Source organism: Podarcis tiliguerta (assembly GCF_965153285.1).
Source record: "Podarcis tiliguerta genome assembly, chromosome: 3".
Lineage (NCBI taxonomy): Eukaryota > Metazoa > Chordata > Lepidosauria > Squamata > Lacertidae > Podarcis > Podarcis tiliguerta.
The window spans coordinates 104897122-104906638 of record NC_139536.1 but is presented as its reverse complement, the minus strand read 5'-3'; the positions used below and the strand labels follow the sequence as shown (position 1 = coordinate 104906638).

Sequence of the window (9517 nt, the reverse complement as noted above, 5' to 3'; positions counted from 1 at the left end):
AATTTCAGTGAGTAACACTTAGTTGAATACTATCCTAAATTTACTTGCTAAAGCTTTGTATGTTAGATAGTTGTTACAGTACAGAAGCTCTTCCAGACAGAGATGGCAATGGTCCTAACTTTTTGGCACCTTGATTCTGGGGAAATACAGTGGTACCTCAGGTTACAGACGCTTCAGGTTACAGACTCCACTAATGCAGAAATGGTACCTCGGGTTCCTATAATGTCCTGTGTGTGCAGATGGTAGATGCAGGTGTTGCCTGGCACCCCAAATTCAATTGTGAGCCTTCAAAGTCCAGTAGCTGTCGCAGGTTGAATGCAGAGTAGAGAGAAGAGATGGACTAGGCAGAACTGATGGGCAAAGCAGCAGTAGAACAGCCAAGAGGAAACTACACTGGTACCTCGGGTTACAGATGCTTCAGGTTACAGACGCTTCAGGTTACAGACTCTGTTAACCCAGAAATAGTACCTCGGGTTAAGAGCTTCAGGATGAGAACAGAAATCACATGGCGGCAGCAGGAGGTCCCATTAGCTAAAGTGGTAGCTCAGGTTAAGAACAGTTTCAGGTTAAGAATGGACCTCCAGAACGAATTAAGTTCTTAACCCGAGGTATCACTGTAGTTCCTGGAGGAGAAGCTTTGTGCTGTTCAAAGTTATGAAGCCCTGAGGGAGCTCTCTGTTGGAAGATGGGGAAGAGGTAAAAAAGCATATCCCTGTAGCTCCTAAAATCTAGGAATCTGCAAAGATGGCAGCAACCCCATTTCTTCATCCCTACATCTGCTGGCCCCAACTAGGTGCATCTCAGCCAGCCCAGAAGAACAAGCCCCAAGTTCTGTTTGCATACATCTATTTGATGTGGCTCCTTAGAGAGGCACATTTTGGGTCTGGTGAGTCAGGTGAGATTATTATGCCAATGTAGCATTCCTCCTTTTAAGTTTGAAAATGAAGAAAAATGTATCTGGGGTTGGAAAATTGGGAGAGATGTCTTGTGGTTATCTACCAGTCCAAGAATAAAATTCCAAGTTTCTTTGGTACAGAATTCCTCTTTGCAATGTGTAGCAGTTAGGCTGTTATTCGAAAATGAAAAAGAGGATAAACTACCTTTTAAAAAACACCATTAATTTTCATTTTGCATTTTTATTTTATTTTTATTTTATTTTATTTTTTTTAAAAAACAACCGAAAGGGACATTGGGCAGATTCCATCTGAGTGAAAAAAGGGTGGATGGGGGGGGGGTAGCTTGTGGTTAATTAACCCTTTCCTCTCTGGTATCTTTTCAACTCCACATTACCCTCCCCAAACACCTTTTTCATTTGAAGGAGGAAAAAAACCTCTGTGTCTCCTCTATCTTTCTACTCCACAGGTGAAAAGGGAGCTTGGGGAGGGCGATTTTGATTTGAAAAACAACAGGAGGGGGAAATGTAAAATCCAACTCCCACCTACGAGAAGAGCTGCAGCAAGACAAGGGAGTGGTGACAATAGGCTGGGCCCCTTTCCTTGCAAAAAACCAGCATAGGAAAGATTGTGTATGATGCTGAACATGAATGCTGTACTAGAAAAAATCACAGTCACTCAGCCAATTTAGAACAAATGTTCCATGAATACGTCGCAAACAAAATCTTTTGTTTTGAAAGATTATATTTGAGCATGCAATTGTCTTTGTGTATTTTCGTTCTCATTTGTTTGTATTCTCTTTAGGCCTATTGCTCTTGGATGAAAATTGCGTTTTCAGATTTCATTGCAAAGCTACAGTGGTTTATGTTGAGTAGGTATGGGACCTCTGAGGCTTGGCATGTGTCTCGGGACAAATTCTGAACAAAAATACATTGTACGAATGCGCACGTGTTTGGTTTTTTTTCAGTCATGCAAAGCTCTTCGTGACAAATAGGGAAATGTTTTCTGAAGTGTTTCATCTTTGATCCCTCACCTTTAATGGTGAAAATGTTTTTAAATCTTTTTTAATCTTTTATACTACCCCTAAGGAGTATATGAATATTATTCACATATTTTTTCATAGCTAAAATGGGCAACTACTTAAACAATGCCTAAGTGGGCTTTGGGCTGAATTCTCTCAAGTACGCAGGGACGCAGGTGGTGCTGTGGTCTAAACCACTGAGCCTCTTGGGCTTGCTGATTGGAAGGTCGGCGGTTCGAATCCCCGTGACGGGGTGAGCTCCTGTTGCTCTGTCCCAGCTCCTGCCAACCTAGCAGTTCAAAAGCACGCCAGTGCAAGTAGATAAATAGGTACCACTGCGGCGGGAAGGTAAACGGTGTTTTCGTGCGCTCTGGTTTCCGTCACAGTGTTCCTATGCACCAGAAGCAGTTTAGTCATGCTGGCCACATGATCCAGTAAGCTGTCTGTGGATAGACACTGGCTTACTCTGCTTGGAAGCAAGATGAGCTCTGCAACCCCATAGTCACCTTTGACTGGACTTAACCCTCCAGGGGTCCTTTACATACCTTTACCTCTCAAGTATGCAATGGGGAAAAAATTGAGGAGATCTTCCCAAGCAGCTCTGTACACACCTGAGTGTTTGCTGAATGTATGAAGGGGATGGTCAAATCCCACCCACTGCGCACTGCCCTTCCCTCACCCTCCACAGGCTCAGCAGAATGTGCGAAAGGGGTCCTTATTCACCTTCAGCTGTGACCAGAGTCCAATAGTGACCAGAGTTCAAATAGCCCCTTTTAGGACTTAAAGGCACTTCTGTGCACACAGACAGAAGCCACCCCATAAGAGCCCATGCTGCAGCACTTGCTCTGGAGCATGGCTTGACCTTCAAGAGATTGTGAGAGGATGTCAGAAAAGCCTCGGTGGGAGAGACATGCAGCCATTTTGATTCCTTTTCTTGCAGGTACCATTACTGCTGCTGTTATTTCAGAAAAGGGAGTGGGCTTGCCAAGATGTACAAGGCTGAATCAGATAACTGCTGGAGATGGAAAGAGGTTGAGAGAACGTTGTTTCATTTGTAGTAGACTTCTAAAAGTGTACGGTCGTACCTTGGTTTGTGAATGCCTTGCGAGTCGAACGTTTTGGCTCCTGAATGCCCCAAACCCGGAAGTGAGTGTTCCGGATTGCGAATGTTTTTTGGAACCCGGACATCCAAAGTGGCTTCCGATTGGCTGCAGGAGCTTCCTGCAGCTAATTGGAAGCCACGCCCTGGTTTCCAAACATTTTGGAAGTCGAAAGGACTTCCGGAACGGATTCCATTTGACTTCTGAGGTACCACTGCCTTGGGAAATGATCCATAATGAGTTGAAAAAATGTTTAAAAGTACTTTCTACCCCAAACCAGAGTCCTTTCTGTTGGGGATAATTCAGACTGAAATTCCCAGGTGTCAAAAACACTTATTTATGTATGCCACTACTGTGGCTCATGTTTTTTTAGCCCAAAATCGGAAAACAAGCCAGGTCCGAAGAAAGAGGAATGGCAACTTAAGCTGATGGAATATGTGCAGCTTGCAGACTTAATATCTAGAATATGAGAACAAGAAGAACATACGTTTAGAGAAGCTTGGACATTGTATATTGAATATATGGGGGGAAATTGTGTATATTTGAAAACGTAGGCATCATTAAGATAAATTCAACAGTGTATATAAATTATGGTGGATGCAATAATGGAATACTTTAGTTTCTGTAAAATATGCAGGGATTTATGATATATAAAAGAAGCCATGGAAAGAGAAGAAGAGAAGTCATTGATATCTTAAGGACGTAAAAATTAGTACTTTAAATTGTAAAACAGAACATTTAATAAAAAATATATATAAAAAGAAAAGAAAAGGGAGGCCGATATTTTGCAGATTCAGATCTCGATCCTGTTAAACCAGGAATAACAGCTCTGCTGCAAGTTTCACAAGGATGTTCACATGGAAATGCAGCATATGTTCAGCAAGGCTCCCTTCCTCCCCATTTTGAGATGGGTGGGTGCCCGTAATATTCATTGTTTCCCCTTCAAAAGGCATTTTATCCTTGAATCTGTTGTTTTGTTCATTGTACTGGTCACTTTACCTTGTTTAAAGATCTGCTGCATTTAGTGTGTGTATGGTTTTGTTGTTAGTGCGTGCGTGCGTGTGTATATATTTGTAAGTGGCTTTGAGGATTGATTTTGAACATGGGATATAAATAATTTAAATCAATAAATAATGGATAAAATTAGATAGCAGGAGGGAGAAGGAGCCGAATGCAAAACAGAGAATTGTACTATAGGGTTACCCATCTATTAAAGTGGCTTCCGTACAGAGGAGATAATTTGTATGAAGCAGAGAGGAGAGTTGCGGAGTGATATCTGCTTTGTGAATCTATAAATAGTCAAGACTCTGTTCCCACCCCTGCAAATCATAGCCATTTACTTCCAAAGCAATGTCTCCATTCTCATTGTGGCTTGGTTCCATCTCCACTCAATGTCCCGTTAGTAGCAAATTAATTCAGTATCCACACCAGCCCTGTGAATCAGAAAATTTAATGTCGAGTATTGGTTTGGCTGCTGAGTTATTCCCATTGGGGTATGAATGCCCCATTCCTTCTTCTGCCTCCACAGCCCCGAGCGGTGCCAAAGCAAATAATGATAATAGAATGAAAGAAAGAATTTGCTGCGTGCAAATTTACTGCTCTAACTTTGCTTCAATGCCGAGCTGTGAAAAAAAAACAAAGCCAGCCTTCTCTATTTGTCTTCATTTAGAATTATTGCTCTACTTTTTATTACCATCTTTCCAGCTCACATTTCTTTTTCAGGGAAAGACTTATAGGATTATGGAATTGGAAGCGACCTCAAAGGCCATTTGCTTCAGCCACCTGCAGTGAGGCAAGATCTATCGCGCTCACACGCTAACAGAGCAACTCCGATAGCAGAATATGGCTTGGGACTGTCCTCGTTACAATTTCCCAGAAGGAAACAAGATGCTAGACTTCCATTGGCTGCCTCCCTGACAATTAGGGTAGGCCAAAATGGTGCCCTCCGACTGTTCTTCGACAGCAGCCCCCAACATCCCTCTCCACTGCCTATGCTGGCATCTCTGGAAGGCATCCTTTGACTACCATGTTTGGATCTAGTGTAGTAAACTGGGAGAAACTGACAAGACTTCTACAACTGGATTATAATGCCAGCTGAACTAAGGTGTCCATTGGCTTCGTCTTTTCTCCCGTAAGATTTTATTGAAGCTTTTTCATAATAGTGAGATAAAAGAAACCTATCTAAATAAAAACAAAAACAGAGAAAGAAAAAAGAAAACAGAGTGCTCTCTCAAAGGTAACTCTCTCTCTCTCTCTCTCTCTCTCTCTCTCTCTCTCTAATTTAGAATACTTGCATAAATCCCTGCATATTTTACAAAAACGAAACCATTCAGTATTCCATTATTACATCCATCAAAACTTAGGGTATTTACCATGTTGAATTTATCTTAATGCTGCCCACGATTTCTAGTGTGCACAATTTCCCCCATATATTCAATAAACAATGTTCAATCTTCTTTAAACATATGCTTTTCTTGTTCTCTTATTCTATATTTTAGGTCCGCAAGCTGCACATATTCCCTCAGCTTAAGTTGCCATTCTTCTTTAGTTGGGACTTCGCTCGTTTTCCATTTTTGGGCTAATGAAACACTGGCTGCAGTAGCGGCATACAAAAACAACCTTTTTTTTTTTTTACACCTGAGAATTTCAGTCTGAATTACCCCCAACAAAAAGGACTCTGGTTTTGTTTTTTGAAAAGTACTTCTAAACATTTCCCCCCAGTTCATTATGAATTATTTCCCAATACTCTTTTACCCTTTTACAGGTCCACCGCATATGAAAGATGTGGTGGACCTGGAAAAGGTACAGTGGTATCTCAGGTTACAGATGCTTAAGGTTACAGACGCTTCAGGTTACAAACTCCGCTAACCCAGAAATAGTACCTCGGGTTAAGAACTTTACTTCAGGATGAGAACAGAAATCGTGTGGTGGCTGTGCGGCGGTAGTGGGGGGCCCCATTAGCTAAAGTGGTACCTCAGGTTAAGAACAGTTCCAGGTTAAGAACAGACCTGCAGAATGAATTAAGTTCGTAACCAAAGGTACCACTGTAATTCTTAATCCTTGTCTCCCACTGAAAGTGCTGGACCCTCCCAGCTCTCACCTGGGGGTTTTCCTTTCCTCTCCCAGACTCTCACCCTGGGAGGTCTTCCATGCCCTGCCTCTCACTCAGGGTCCTTCCACCCACCACCATGGGTGTAATCCTTGGACCCCATAACAGCCCAGACATCCTGGCTGACTAAGAACTCAGCACATGGGGTGTTGGGAGCAGTGCCTTCAAGAGGAACAAGAAATCTAGGATCACAGTGTCTTACAGAAGTTGTTTGGACTTGATTTCCACTCTCAGTTGTTTCCACATATGCAAAGAACACACACAGAGAGAACTTAGCACAGATTGGTGAGCCTGGAGGTATTAAATGATGCATTGAAGTCATGGGTTTCCTTCTGAGCATTTACTGGTGCAGTAAACTTGAGGATCAGTCCCACATTCTGCTTGGCTTAGCTAAAAGGAACGAGGAGCAACTAAAATTTGGGAAATCATCTATAGATGAGCCGATACCCCTCTGCTTTTGTGAGAAGACTATTAAAGAGTGCCTTCACACATGGAGGAGAACTAATGGCAGTTCCAGATTTCTGGCCTGCCTTTAATTATCCCAAACAATTAAAAGTCTTGAAGCAAGTGTCCTTGAGGGATCTGTCCCAGCTACAAGCAGGAGAGTTCAAAGCCATTGTAATGCATTGTTAATAGCAAGGATGTAACTTTCGTTCCAAAAGAACCACCAGGCATTCATGGAAAATCATGGGCAATGGCTTTTTTCCTTTAAAAGAAAAAAGGGAAAAAAGATTCTGGATAATTTTGGCAATAAATAAGCTGCATAATCTTGGCAAATATGGATGAATTCATTATCTCCAACTAGTGGAAAATATTATAAATGGCAGTAAATGAAATAAATGGGTGTTTCCACTGCAATGTGCTATTCTCTGAGCCACCCAGAAAGAACACACTTTGGCTCACTGGGTGGGTAGGCCTTAGACGAAGTGCAAACTCGTGTTCCTGGGCTTAAATGCTTGTTTGAGGAGGGGGTGTTTTATGCTTTCATTGTAAAGGGATATATATATATATCTGACAGTCAAAAAGCCTTGATTTTTGGACTTAGGAGCGAAAGTTGAGTCTTCCAGCAAGCCTTATGCATTACTGCATTCCAGTGCAAACCACATTTTTCATTTGCAGTACACCTTAAGGGTTTGGAGGAACTCAGTGACTCACCCGAATGGAAAGTCATTCGTTGACCCACATATGCAAGGGAAATAAATGGTTTATTTTGGATTTGTTTACTGCTTGCTACCCATGTGCCGAACACCAAGAAGCAGTCTTTACGATCAGGAGAAGAATTGCCCAGTATTTGTGGGAAGACAGCAGAATCTGTCCTGCAATACAAAGCTATTCCGAACCAATAATCAATGCTGAATTCAGTAGGACTTGCTTCCAGGTAAATGTGTATAGGACTGCTGCCCTAGTTGGGAGTCATTCAAGGCATAGCAAAAAGTTGAGTCTTGAAAGGCTTCAGGCAGGCAGTTCAGGTGAGTCAGCTGAAAAAACCTGTTCTGTTCCTTTCTCCTAAATGTTGCCATTGATTGCAGCACACGTTGCAAAGAGCAGAACAAAGTGATTCCAGCGCTGTACATTCAGCTGAGGAAATGCACATGTCAAGTTCAGAACAGCCTTTTCGGTCTAAGTGTTCTTCTTTACATCTCTCTGGGACCTAAAAGTGGACTGACGTGGGCTTCTTTCCTCTGAGATGCTTTCATGGTGAATGTGGAAATCCACAGCTTCTTAGCTCTCCCGTTTGGTCTGAACTAGTAGCCACCCTCATAATAAATATCAAGATGGAAGATGAAAAAAAATCTTTTAAAATAATTCCAGTGGCACCTTTAAGACCAACTAAATATAAGCTTTCAAGGTATGAGCTTTCGTGTGTAGTACACACATCGTCAGATACTCTGAAGAAGGTCGCTTCAACCTTATAACTGTTGATGACTGTTATGTCAGTTGGTTCCACAGGGAAGGGCAAGGGATTTTTAAAGGGATAGATGACCAAAATTAGCTTTAGTATATACGTATAATGGGACATCAATATCTCTATTCAGACCAGGTGTCTCCATGGTGTTTAGTTTGGTAAGGAGTTGTAATTCAGCAACTTCTCTTTCAAGTGTATAGTAGTATATATAGTAGCCATCCTATTTGTCTACTCTGGTCCAAAAGTTACATCAGTTCAATTCCACCTAAACATTAGGAAGAACTTCCTGACAGTAAGAGCTGTTCGACAGTGGAATTTGCTGCCAAGGAGTGTGGTGGAGTCTCCTTCTTTGGAGGCCTTTAAGCAGAGGCTTGACAACCATATGTCAGGAGTGCTCTGATGGTGTTTCCTGCTTGGCAGGGGGTTGGACTCGATGGCCCTTGTGGTCTCTTCCAACTCTATGATTCTAAATCTAATTGAGAGAGAGAGAGAGAGAGAGAGAGAGAGAGAGAGAGAGAGGGAGGGAGGAATGTTTTCATCAAGTAATTAACCAGTGGCACTACATTCATTTATTTATTTTGGAGAGAAAAGAAAGCCTACAATCTTGCAGTTTTGCAAAAGTCATCCCATTGTGAGAGAGACCAGTATTGGCTGGTGCTAGTCTTGGCGCACTGGGGAGAAAGGCTCCAATGTGGTTTAGTTCAACTCAACAGCGAGGCATCTTTTGAAAGTGCTTGGCATCAACACAAAGCTTTGCTGTTTAGTTTAGCAAAGGTTGCTGGTGGACCTCAACATTTGAAAAGTTCATTAACAGCCAGCAAGGTGGCACATGGTTCTTTATGACATTGTACGCTGTGACATCAGAGTAACAGAACCAATGGCAGACAAAGGGTGTGCTGCTGGGCAACTGACTCCCTATTAGATGCACTAACAAAGATCTGCTGTGATATCAGAGGGTGTGTGTGTGTGGGGGAAGCTGATTCAATGTTATTGGTTGTGGGAAGTACTTGGCAAAGTTAAGGGCATCAGGAGAAAGGAGGTGCAGTTTGTGGACCATTAAACCCAAACTTTAAAAAAAAAAAAATACCACAGAAGAGGCATGGTAGTATGAGGAACCGCTTGGCAGAAATAAAGATCACTGTGAGTAACCAATCAGTTGCTGTCATTTTACAAGCTATTGTTCCTTTGTCAGTTCTGTGGGTTTCCACAGTTATGAGATCTGTTGAAGATAGACAAGACCAAACAGACCGACCAGGAAGATGGAAGTGAAAGAGCTTCAAAGGAGCCTCAGCATCCATGGAAATCTATGATGGCAGGCCCTCAGCTAGCTGGGGCAGAAAGACATGGCGTGACCAGGCGCGACAGCCCCAGCCCCCAGGGATCATAAGGAAGGAATAAAGACTCTGACTATGTGGTATGGAATTAAAATTAGGCCACAGCTTTATTTTTTTTAATAAATATTTTATTAAGTTTTACATGAGAAATAAA

At 42.2% G+C, this 9517-nt stretch overlaps 1 long non-coding RNA gene across 1 annotated transcript in view; it reads left to right on the top strand.

The window, feature by feature from the left end:
- Nucleotides 1-228: 228 nt before the first annotated feature.
- Nucleotides 229-9517, top strand: part of LOC310673576 — a 163680-nt gene continuing 154391 nt past the window's right edge. The window contains exon 1 of the long non-coding RNA XR_014509127.1: nucleotides 229-279. This is a non-coding gene — a long non-coding RNA (uncharacterized lncRNA). The remainder of the gene's footprint in view (nucleotides 280-9517) is intronic.